At 37.4% G+C, this 12,794-nt stretch overlaps 1 protein-coding gene across 1 annotated transcript in view; it reads right to left on the bottom strand.

Moving 5' to 3' along the window:
* The window catches only part of GRM5 (glutamate metabotropic receptor 5), a 507,658-nt gene that overhangs the window by 208,060 nt on the left and 286,804 nt on the right, over nt 1-12,794 (bottom strand). The gene's annotated exons all lie outside the window — the stretch shown is intronic.

The following is a 12,794-nucleotide window of genomic DNA, read 5'->3' as shown; positions in this document are numbered from 1 at the left end:
CCCTGGATGGTAGCACATCTGCTTACAACATGGTTTAATGAATATTTTAAGTCCACTGTTGAGACTTACTGCTCTGGAAGAATATTCTTTTCAGAACAATACTGCTCATTGACAATGCACCAGGTCACCAACAACTCTCAGGGAGATGTACACAATTAATGTTGTTTTCATGTCTGCTAACACAACATCCATTCTGCAGTCTATGGATCAAGAAGAAATCTCAACTTTTAAGCCTTACTATTTAAGAAGTATATTTTGTAAGGCTATAGCTGCCATAGATATTGATTGCTTTAATGGATCCAGGTACAGTAAATTGCAAACTTTATGGAAAGGATTCACCATTCTAGATGGAAAGAAGAATATTTGTGATTCATGGGAAGAGGTCAAAATATCAACATCAACAGGACTTTGGAAGAAGTGGATCCAATCCTCATGGATGAATTTGAGGGGTTCATGACTTCAGTGCAGGGAATAACTGCAGATGTAGTGGAAAGAGCAAGAGAACGAGAATTACAAGTGGAGCCTGAAGATGGAACTGAATTGCTGTAATTTTATGATAAAACTTGAATGGATGAGGAGGAGGAGCTTTGTATGGATGAGCCAAGAAAGTGGTTTCTTGAGATGGAATCTACTCCTGGTGAAGATGCTATGAAGATTGTTGAAATGGCAACAAAAAATTTAGAATGTTATATAAATTTAGTTAATGAATCAGTGGCAGGTTTTGAGAGGATTGACTCACAATTTTGAAAGTTTTACTGCAGGAAAATGCTATCAAACACCACCACATGCTATAGAGAAATCATCTGTGAAAGAAAGAGTCAATCAATGCAGCAAACTTTATTGTTGTCTTATGTTAAGAAATTGCCACAACCACCCAATGCTCAGCAACTACCACCCTGATCAATCAGCAGCTATCAACATTGCAGCAAGACCCTACAGTAGCAAAAAGATTATAACTCACTGAAAGCTCAGATAATGGTTAGAATTTTTAACAATAAAGTATTTTTTTAATTAAGGTATGTACATTTTAAACATAATGCTCTTGCACACTTAACAGACTACAGGATACTGTAAACGTAACTTTTGTATGCACTGGAAAACCCTTCATTTGACTCACTTTATTGTTATATTCACTTTATTGCAGTATTTGTTTTATTACTGTAGTCTGGAAACACACCTGAAGTATCTTAGAAGTTTCCTGTACAGAGTTCTTATGTACTCCCTCACCCCATTCCCAAGATCCACTATTGTTAGCATATTGCATCAGTGTGGCATATTTGTTATAATTGATAAACCAATATTGATAAATTATTAATGACTAAAGTTCACAGATTATATTAGACTTCACTCTTTGTGTTGTACATTCTGTGGGTTTTGACAAATGGGATAGTACACTGGGATAGTGCACTGGGATAGTACTGTGCAGAATAGTTTCACTGCCCTAAAAATCCTGTGCTCTGCCCATTTATCCCATGTCCCTGAAACTGCTGGCAATCATTGATGTTTCTACTGTTTCCATAGATTTGCCTTTTTCAGAATGCCATATAGTTGGAATCATATAGGATGTAGGCTTTTCAGATTCATTTCTTTTGTTTAGCAATATGCTTTCAAGGTTTCTCCATGTCTTCTCATAGTTTGATAGCTCATTTCTTTTCATTGCTAAATAATATTTGATGTGTAGATGCACCCCAGTTTGTTTTTCCACTCACCCACTGAAGGGCCTCTTGGTTGTCTCCAAGTTTTGGAAATTATGACTAAAGCTTCTGTAAACATCTGTGTTCAGGGTTTTGTGTGAACATAAGTTTTCAATTCATTTGGGTAAATACCAAGAAGCGTGACTGCTGGATTATATGGTAAGAGTATTTTTAGCTTTGTAAGAAACTGCTGAACTGCCTTCCAAAGTGGCTGTACCATTTTGCATTCCCACCAGCACTGAATGAGAGTCCCTGTTGCTCCTTGCTTTTTTCTTGCTGATCTCTCCAATCAAATGGCTGTTACTGTTGAAAGGGTCAGTAAGCTACATGAATTCTAAAAAAGATGTGGGAAGTATCTGAAAATTCAAGCAACTAGGTAACAATCAACTGTTCAGTATAGAGCATCCTTTGCCTGTATCTCTGGGGTTCTGAGCTGCAGTTACCCTGTGATTTAGCATCTCCAGTGTTCTCCATCCCTGTAGTCACAGACCCCATCTTGGCCAACATCAAAGCTTTCTACTCTAACCACATGTCTGATATTTCAGCAGCTATTCCAACTCTTTGTTCACTTGGTAGCCAGCGTGACCTTTTGAAAATGCAAATCCTAACTTAAACCCTCTTAGGAGATAGTTCAAATTCTTAATATAACCTACGAGGCCTTACATGTGCTGGTAACAACCTATGTCTCCCCATCCATCTCTGACCATTTTCTTGACTGCTCAGTTCTACTCATCTCTACTAGCTATCTCTCTCTTAAATAAGAGTATTGAGTTACTAACCTATTACAGAGCCTAAACACATGCCATCCCTTTGTGTGGGGCATCCCTTCACTCCGACTGCATCTTCACATTTTGAAATCTTACGCATTTTCAGGTCTCCACTGAAATAACCTTTCCTTAAGAGACCTTCTCTGGCACTCTGCTCATATTGGGCCCTAAAGTTACTGGTTTCCCAGTACCCCATACTTCCTCTTCACAGTATCTCCCATAACTGTTAGTTTGTAATTGTCTATTTGATATTTATCTCCTTCTCTAGACAGTATGTTTTATTAGGGTATGATTGAATGCATTTTATTCATGACTTTATTCTCAGAATCTGTAATAATGATTGGGCATTGTAGGAAATCAATGAATACTTAGTGAACAAATGGATGGATAACTAACATATAAATATTATACTCCAGGTGGTAATTACTAGGAGTTAAAAGAAAATCTTCATCAAGACACTACTGAAGACAGAAAATTCTAATCTCCATAAAAAAATGCCAGTATTTTTAAGGGGTCCAGAAAGTTGATAGAGTTCTTTGTCATATAGGCTTTGCCATCTTCATCACCTCCCAGTTCTTCCTTATATGTAATGTTCTAGCAATTCTGGAATGAACTGTTGGCTATTCCTCATCAGCACCATGTTGTTTTGTAGTCCTCTGTGACATTGCTTACTCTTTTTTTACTGCCGGAAATATTCTCATTGCCTGGAATATCACCTGAGATTCCTCTGGTACAATTTAGATGTTACCTTCTTCAGGAAGCTTTCCATGAATTCTCAGCCTAGGCCAAGTATATCTGTGTGCTGCTACCTCACTCTATGTAGTCCTATATCATGGCTCAAATGTTCAATATATGTTTAATGAATGAGATTTACTATCACTTACCAAGTTACACCAACATCATTGGAATATGTGTTTTTCCCACCTCCCTTTAAGTAATGAGACCCTTTGCCTTGTCCACTGCTCTATCCCCACTGCCTGGCATGGAGTGGAATGATCTAAGTTTACTGAAAGTAACTGAATGATCAATACGAAAAAGTATTAATTAGTAATATTTGCTACTTTGGGCATATTTGCTCAAGCATCCTTTTTGTTCATCCTTGATAACCTAAGGGCTGACAATCACAGCATCCTTTTTATTTATCTAATTGATAACCTAAGCACCTCTAAAAATACATACATTTGCTGACTTCCATAACAAGCATTTATTTCTTCTAGACTATAAAATGAATGATTGTGTCCCAGCTGTAGTTTAATCTTCCATAGGACCACTGAATCAAGGCCCCTATTATTAGAGTGATCTCGCAAAAATGAAACCCAAAATAAGATTTGTCCAGGTTTTCTTGGATCACATTCTAGTCCTTCCTTCAGTGACTGAAACAATAACCATTCATCCATTTCCTCTTTGTAACATCCCTACCTATCATCAAATTTCAGCACTCCTTCCTCTGAGCCCTACCATACTTTGCATATGTCTCCATCATAGCACTTACCAAGTTGCATGAAAACCATTTGTTGAGCTGTAGGTCTCTCGTGTTTGACTGCAAGCTCCCTAAAGGCAGGACTCTGTTTCATTAATCTCCAAATTCAGAGTTGAATCCAGTGGCTAGCTCATGCACAGATCAGTCAATGTTTTTGAATGATGAACTAACAATAATACATACAATAGGAATAAGTATAGTGTTAAAAATAGGTGTTATAAATGCCTGAAAACCAAGAGAGCCACAATTTTTGAAAAACATAAAGTAATCTTTAACATTGGCTCTGGGGAAAGAACCGATACTTACTCCATATCTACTATGTACTTAACACTGTGCTGAGTTCTAAGCACTTTGTCAATGTGCTGGTTTCATGTTTATCATAATCTGTCAAAGTACACACAATCCACTTATTTCTTCAGATGAGGAGACCTTAATTCAGAGAATAGGGTTATAAATATAAGAAATGTCTGACATCAAATTTCCTCTTACTGCTATTGAGAGACTATTATTTAAAGAAACGAATTTAGAATAAGAGAGAATATGTGGAGAAGGAAGATAAAGTGATTGCTGATTAAGAGCCAAAAGTAATCCTCCCATGCAAAACTTTGTCAGCCTCAGAACACAAAGTCTCATTGGATCCTTTTGACTGTCTCTGCACATCTCTCTGTGTCTAAGCAAATAGGACTCTTTCTGCTCTGGAGACACTGGACAGCCTGTCCAGGCTATACTTTTCCAGGACTGGGTGACATCAGCAGATGCCTTAAACTGGGATCCTTGTCAAAGGATCCTTTCTTTTTCTTTAATTTTTAATTTTAATTTTCTTTAATTTTAAAGATAAAGTGATTGCTGATTAAGAGCCAAAAGTAATCCTCCCATGCAAAACTTTGTCAGCCTCAGAACACAAAGTCTCATTGGATCCTTTTGACTGTCTCTGCACATCTCTCTGTGTCTAAGCAAATAGGACTCTTTCTGCTCTGGAGACACTGGACAGCCTGTCCAGGCTATACTTTTCCAGGACTGGGTGACATCAGCAGATGCCTTAAACTGGGATCCTTGTCAAAGGATCCTTTCTTTTTCTTTAATTTTTAATTTTTTTAAGTTTATTTATTTTGAGAGAGAGAGAGGGAGAGGCAGGGAGGGGCAGAGAGAAAGGGAGAGAAAGAATCCCAAGCAGATTCCCCACTGTCAGCACAGAGCCCAGCGTGGAGTTTGAATTCCCAAATTATGAGATCATGACCTGAGCCAAAATCAAGAGTCTGGATGCTTAACCTCAAAGGATCCTTGCAAAGTTATATTTGCTTAAGTGCAGTTTTGATTTTTTTCTGAATTTCCTTAACACTTTAATTTTGCTACAATGTATTCATCCTGACAAATAGATTTCATAGGAATAGCCCAATAAAACTATTTAGGAATAATAGATATAATGATAGATTGAAAAAAAATTAGATAAAACATTACTTTTTACTATAGTGTTTTGTTTCTCTGGGTGTTTATACATTATATTATAAGTTCCTCTGGGTGTTTCTTCATTATAAGTTTTTTGAAAGTAGGGACCACATTCTGCTTAGCTGTTTATCGCTAGCATCTAGAACAGCATCTTAAATGCAATAACTGTAAATTAAAGTCTGTCAATGAATATTTAAAGCATATATATCATTCTTCCATCTGTTCATGAAGATTCTGTAAAGCCTGACAAAAAATATACACTGAGAGAAAGAATAATTTTTCCATATATATGTGTGTGTGTGTGTGTGTGTACACACACACACACACACACACACACACACAGAGTGAGACAGAGAGAGAGAGAGAGAGAGAGAGAGAGAGAGAGAGAGAGGCTAAGATTCAGTGAAATCAAATCCTTTCTTCAGACCATGCATTGTGAGGGCTAGAACCCAGATTATCTGACCCTGATTTCTCTCTGTTTGAAATGTAAGCACATTGGGGGCTAGGGGATGTTTTGATATGACAAGTCCAGCAAATTTCTTACTTCTTTAATTTAGAGAAAATAAGAAATGCTTCCATTTATGCTATAGTAGTTGTAGACACATTAACAAGTGAAAATTGAAAAGCTAGAAATAGCAAAGCTTTTGTGGTTAGATATTAAGATTTCTGAGAGTTGACCCCACAGGACTGCAGATGCTTTTTATGCTTGTCTAATGTTACATAATGGCAGAGAAATTTCTCAGGAAGCTGTGCAGATTTTGTTCTTACAAATGTTTTTGGTTCTGGGGGAGCTCAAGGAAATTAATAAACTTTAGAGAAGGCAGTTGTTCTGTAAGAACAAAATGCAGTAGTGAAAGAAAATTGGGGGAAAGGTATGCCTGTGATCATTCCCACCCTTATTGTAGCAGTTTCCTGCACATTCTAAATCAGTGAGTCTCCTGATGCCTGCATGCTCTGCATTTCTAAGACGGTAGGTAAGCTATAGTTACCAAAGCATGCTGTGAGGACCACTAGGAATATACAAGACAATTTTAGGTACTTACTGGTGAATAGTTTTATTTCAATAGTCATGTATTTTTATGCTTCACTTACTTTTGTTAAAATTACTCTGTTCTTCCATTTACAGAAGTAAGGCAAAGTTTCCTTCTAAGTAAACTAATTTCATTATAGAATTGATTTTATTCAAAAATAACAAAGAAACTAGTAGTATAAGAAGTGCATGGATATGAAAAATTATTTCTGAAATATGAAATAATCATGAGTGACATTCAAGAAACATTATATTACAGTATAAGTTGACCCAAATAGTCCTATTTTGTAATTCCCTTGTAAAATAAAAGACTCCAGGTGTTGTACTCAATATTTTGAACCTGTTTTTAATTTGAGGATATCTGGATCCCGTTTTTTTTTGTCACAGATGCAAAAGTTTTGTGTATTATTTTTCTATAATACACAATACCTAGTACAGTAGGTGCTAAGTAAAGGCACCAATTATGCAATTTTAAGGAGTGTATTAAAGTCGACATATATGGTAAATTGGAGATGGATTCCAGAGCTGGAAGTAACACTGTTTGGTAGCCAGATGGCTGTAATAGGTGACCAGGGAGAGACATCATGGATGGGATCTAGCTTCACTAAATTAGTATCTAATCAGGTAATAATATAATAAAGTAAGTGAATTCTATGATCTACTTATAAACTGGTCTCACTGAGATTTGACATTTTATGTGCACTTTCAAAATAAACATATTTTAAGCTATCACTGCTTTTATAATGATTTATTGGCTCTAAATGATAGCCTCTCTTATATATGACACCAGAAATATATTAATTTTTTAATTATTTTTTAGTAATATCTACACCCAATGTGGGGCTCAAACTTATGACCCCAAGATCAAGAGTCACATGCTCTTTCAACTGAGCCAGCCAGGTGCTCCATGAAATTTATTAATTGTTTTTAATGTTGATATTTACCACATTCTCACTCTTGTCTCATGGGCTTTTCCTTCATTTGCTGAAGATAACTGTTAATTTAACCATGAAATGAAATCTCAGCTTCCATGGCATTCTGTGGTCAGTAAACTTAGTCTAAAAATGTAGTTTCATTAGGATTCCATTTTGCCAGAAAATGAAATAAAAGTAGTCCTTAGGATTAACATGTTCTGTGCCCATTAAGTTCTTGTTTGGTTTCACACTGGTAAAATGTTTGTCTTATTCCATGTCACTTCCTACCTGTCTCTAGTCATCCCTGCCAGCGTTATTTTCACACAGCAGTCTATAATAACAGCTTGCCAAGGAGTAAGCTTAGTCCTCCAGATGCTGAGCCAAGGAGAATCTGGAAGTGGGTTGGGTCCTCTTTCCCTCTGAGCAGTAAACAGAATCTGCAATGTGTCTACTGCCCCCACCCCTGCTTTCCTGGCTAAGGAGGCAACCCGAGTGTATACTGTACTGTGGGCGACACCTGCATAACTGGGTGCTTCTGCATTTCCACTAGTTTATAACTGGAAAACAACTCATCAGTTTTTCACCCTATTCTCAAATCTGCAAAGTCATATGTCAAATGCTAGTGTCCAGGTGACACTGACTCAGGTAATACCATTCTCCATTCTACCAACACAATAGGCACACCCAGCCACAGACTCTCCCGCATAGTCATGAAGGGGGTGTACCAGACAACTGTCTGAAAGCCAAATGCAAAAACATAATTATTAATTATATTTACGTCTGGAGCTACCACATGGCTCCATTTCACTGTGCTATCTCCCTCTAGGCCTATTCTCTCAGAGTAGTAACTCTCTTGAGCAGTCTCAAAGTTGTAATGATTTAGACAATCAATAGTGGTCACTCGATTTACATCCTTTGAAACACCTGTTCACCTCTCTTAGCCTCAAAGGGACTTAACACTATGATTTCTAAAGATCCTTCCAGTTCTAACATTCTATGAGAAATAAGGTCCATAGGAAGTACAAAGAAAAACAATGAATTAAAAAAGAAAAAAAAAACTTCCCTGGAATCCACCCATTCCAAGTAATAATATGAAATTTACTTTATTTTTGGACTCAAAGACTAACTTTTCCAGAGTCTTTGTGTTTTCACATGCAAATTGATCTGATGCTTACCCAACCCTACACAGGTAAAGAAAGATACATTCTGATGGCCCTGATGTTTATTTTGTTCCTTTCTCAGGACCTTTTTCAAGAAGCTAGGTTCACGGGACTGAGTCAGCTCTGAGACAGAACAGGCTGATTCCAGCAGCTAGACTCTGGCGTCTCTTTCTAACAAGGCTATTTATTTCTTCAACCAAGAAACTTCTGTTATAACCTAGAAGAGTTGATATTCCCTGCCTCTCTTTCCAACTTTCTTACAATTATGTGAGTGTGAAGAGGGCAGGGTCCTGCTTTGCTATCATTTTCTATGGTGCCTGCCTTCAATTGGCCCACTCAGGCATATTTCTCTGCAGGACAAGAACGGATGAGGAAACAGTATCATTTGCTGATTCTCTGTTGTTAAATCCCCTTGCAGGGCATGAATATAATCCATCATTACAAAATTAGAATGCTCCTTTCATTACATTAGTAGCCATTTAACCAGGGATGCAAAATTATTTGTCACCAATATGTGGAGAATGAGGCTGCATAGTTTAGCAAAGTACTGGAAAACCAGTGCTGTTCCCATGTGTTGGCTGTGTAGCCTTGTCACCTAGCCTCCAAATTTATCCAGCCTATAAACGCATAGAGTAGACCTAACGAAACTCTGGACCATGAATCTACCTAAGTAAATTGATTATGGAATCCAGGACTAAAAAGAAAAAAAAAAAAAAGAAAAAGGAAAAGGAAAAAAGAAAAGGAAAAAAAAGAAAAGATGGCCCCTGGAAGAAACAATTTGAATATGAACCTGCAACTTGAAGTTCAAGTAGTGAAAAGATTTCATGCCTGCAAAGAGAGTAGCAAATTCTCATAAAGTGTTGCTTTCTATGTCCAGACTCAGATTTCATAGTTGATGGCTCTTTCAAAAGGTACAGTACTATTAGGGTGCACATCCTGGTCTCAATATTTTCATAGGCAGTGTTTAGAGTTGACTAGACCTTTTCTGTCTAGCCCCCACAACTAAGTTGAAGTCAGGGACAGTGTCTTTCTCTGGGACCCCAGTGCCTTACATCCAGGAGGTATTGACCAAAATTTAAATGTTGATGAAAATTAATGAAATTTAGGGCCATGTAACATGGATTAAATGTCTTTTATGTGTTAAGTTCTTTCACATTTTTTCCTTTTTTACAAATAAAAAACTAAGACTGAGGGAGTTCATGACGCCTGTAAATGGTAGAATAAGAGTTCCTGATTTTTAATTCCGTGTGTGGTGGCCTGTCCTCTGACCTGATTGGCTGATACTGAGGGGGCCAACAACAGGATAGCTACATGACAGACTTGTACAGAACATCTTGTGGTATTTTTTTTCCCCCAGATCTGTATAAAATAAAAGGTGGGTAGGGGCATCTTGTCATGATTTTAGACTCCAATCTTCATTCACATCTAGCTATACTACAAGATACATGTTCCTTTTTAACAAATTTTAAAAGACTAAATGAAATTCAAATATTTTGAAATAGTTGAAAATATTTTTAAGTGTTATTTAGTTGCATGTGGGAACTTCATAAATGGGAGCAGTAATTACGTAATCTCCAAACTGCATATTTACCATGCCCATGAACCTTTCAAAAAAATTTTTAATGCTTTTATTTTGTTTATGAGACAGAGACAGACAGAGCATGAGCAGGGGAGGGGCAGAGAAAGAGGGAGACACAGAATCTGAATCAGGCTCCAGGCTCTGAGCTGTCAGCACAGAGCCTGACATGGGGCTTAAACTCACGTGTCTGTGAACCTTTCAAATAAATGGAACTATGTTTACAAATGAGCTACCCCAAGAGACTCTGGTTTTAATTCACTGAGAATTTCTCATGTTTGCTTTTTTATTTGATTTTTAAAAATTTTTTTAATGCTTATTTGTTTTTGAAAGAGAGAGACAGAGACAGAGTGCAAGGAGGGGAGGGGCAGAGAGAGAGGGACACCCAGAATCTGAGGCAGGCTCCAGGCTCCGAGCTGTCAGCACAGAGCCCGATGCGGGGCTTAAACTCAGGAACCGTGAGATCATGACCTGAGCTGAAGTCAGACGTTTAACGGACTGAGTCACCAAGGTGCCCCTTGTGTTTGCTTTTTATATAGGAGTATTTTCACTGAGACTTTTCTGTATACCTTACACTGATAACAATATAGACCAGAATTATATTCTTTATTGTTATAACTGGTGTTGCATAATTAGTGTCCCCACAGTCTTGGTTTGCCTACAGTGGCTGAATTTAAGCCTTTTGCCCTGGTGTAATTAGTGGTAGTACTTTCAGAAGTGAAAGTGGTTACCCTGTCCAAGGTATGCTGGTTGGCTCATCCTGAGAATACTCATCCTCTCAGTTTTGGGCCAAGCATGAGCCAGAGACTAATCTAATCAACAGTGCTCATTTTTCAATGTGCGCTCATGGATACAGAAAACAGATTGGTGGTTGCCAGAGGCAGGGGCTTGGGGAACAAATGGATGAAGGGGATAAAAAGGCACAAACTCTTGGCTATAAAATAAGTAAGTCTTGGGGATATAATGTACAGCCTGGTGACTATACTTAATGATAATGTATTACATATTTCAAGGTTGCTAAGAGACTAGATCCTAAAACTTCTCATCACAAGAAAAACAAATATTTTTGTAACTATGTAAGATGACAGATGTTAACCAGACTTAGTGTGGTGATTCTTTCACAATGTATACAAATATTGAATCACTGTGTTGTACATCTGAAATTAATACCTCAATTAAAAGAAAATGCAACAATACTGGTTTTTCAATAATAAAAGGCAATTTAGAATCATGAACTTAGACTTTAAACTCGACTATGAAGTGCCCTTTTGCTATTTACTTGCTCTTTCTAATTCTTGGTTTCCTTATCTGTTAAATGGGAATACTTTAACTTATATCTCAATGATTATTATGAGGATTAAAATCACACATCAAGAATCTAATACCGGGGCACCTGGGTGGCTCAGTCGGTTAAGCATCTGACTCCAGCTCAGGTCATGATCTCGCAGTTCGCATGTTCAAGCCCTCCATCAGGCTCTGTGCTGACTGCTCAGAGCCTGGGGCCTACTTTGGATTCTGTGTCTTCCTCTCTCTCCACTCCTCCGCCACTCATGCTCTCTCTCTCTCAAAAATAAATAAAACATTAAAAATATTAAAAAAATAATCTAATACCAAATACTCAAATATATATAATTATTATTAAATTATAGAAACCACCATCATAAAAATAAATGTTCTCAACCATTTTCCTCCATAGACTGGAACCTTCTTGAGGTCCAAGACTAGGTCTTACTCATCTTGGAGCCCAAGAGACTGCAGTGGTGAGTTTCTCATGTTAGGCACTTAATGTTTTTGTTTTTGTTTTAATTTTTTTTAACGTTTATTTATTTTTGAGACAGAAAGAGACAGAGCATGAACGGGGGAGGGGCAGAGAGAGAGGGAGACACAGAATCGGAAGCAGGCTCCAGGCTCTGAGGCATCAGCCCAGAGCCCGACGCGGGGCTCGAATTCACGGACCGCGAGATCATGACCTGAGCTGAAGTCGGACGCTTAACCAACTGAGCCACCCAGGTGCCCCAGACACTTAATGTTTTGAAAGAAAGGTTACACAAAAAGAATGAACCTTGTTCACTTTCCTATTTTTTGTATGAATTTACTCTGTATCTTTGGAAGATTTCCTTTCAATCTTTGGACTTCAGAATAAATGTATTCACGATTTTAATAATTTAATAATTTCAACATAAATCAACAGTATTATCAACAATGAAAATCCAGTGACTAAAATGCCACATATTTTTTGATCGGTTACAGAAGGTAACTTTGCTTTTAGGGACTAGATTATTACTTTATTTTATTTAATTAATTAATTAATTAATTTATTTATTTATTTTTAATGTTTATTTTTGAGAGAGAGAGAGAGAGAGAGAGAGAGAGGGAGAGAGAGAGAGAGATAGGCAGCATGAGTGGGGAAGGGGCAGAGAGAAAGGGAGACACAGAATCCGAAGCAGGCTACAGGCTCTGAGCTGTCAGCATAGAGCCTGACCTGGAGCTCTAACCCATGAATGGTGAGATCGTGACCTGACAGGACACTTAACTAACCAAGCCACCCAAACGCCCCTAGAATATTACTTTAGATGTGAATGCTTGTGTTTTTTTTTGTTGTTAATTTAGAAAAACTATATACATGCACAAGAGTATTTGTTCTAGCATTGTTTATAAAAATTAGTAAAAATAACCTAAAGTTCCAGTGATAGTAGAATGATTAAGGTATGTTTAGGCACATGATGT

Source organism: Prionailurus viverrinus, chromosome D1 (assembly GCF_022837055.1).
Source record: "Prionailurus viverrinus isolate Anna chromosome D1, UM_Priviv_1.0, whole genome shotgun sequence".
Lineage (NCBI taxonomy): Eukaryota > Metazoa > Chordata > Mammalia > Carnivora > Felidae > Prionailurus > Prionailurus viverrinus.
This window is presented reverse-complemented; position numbering and strand designations above follow the sequence as displayed.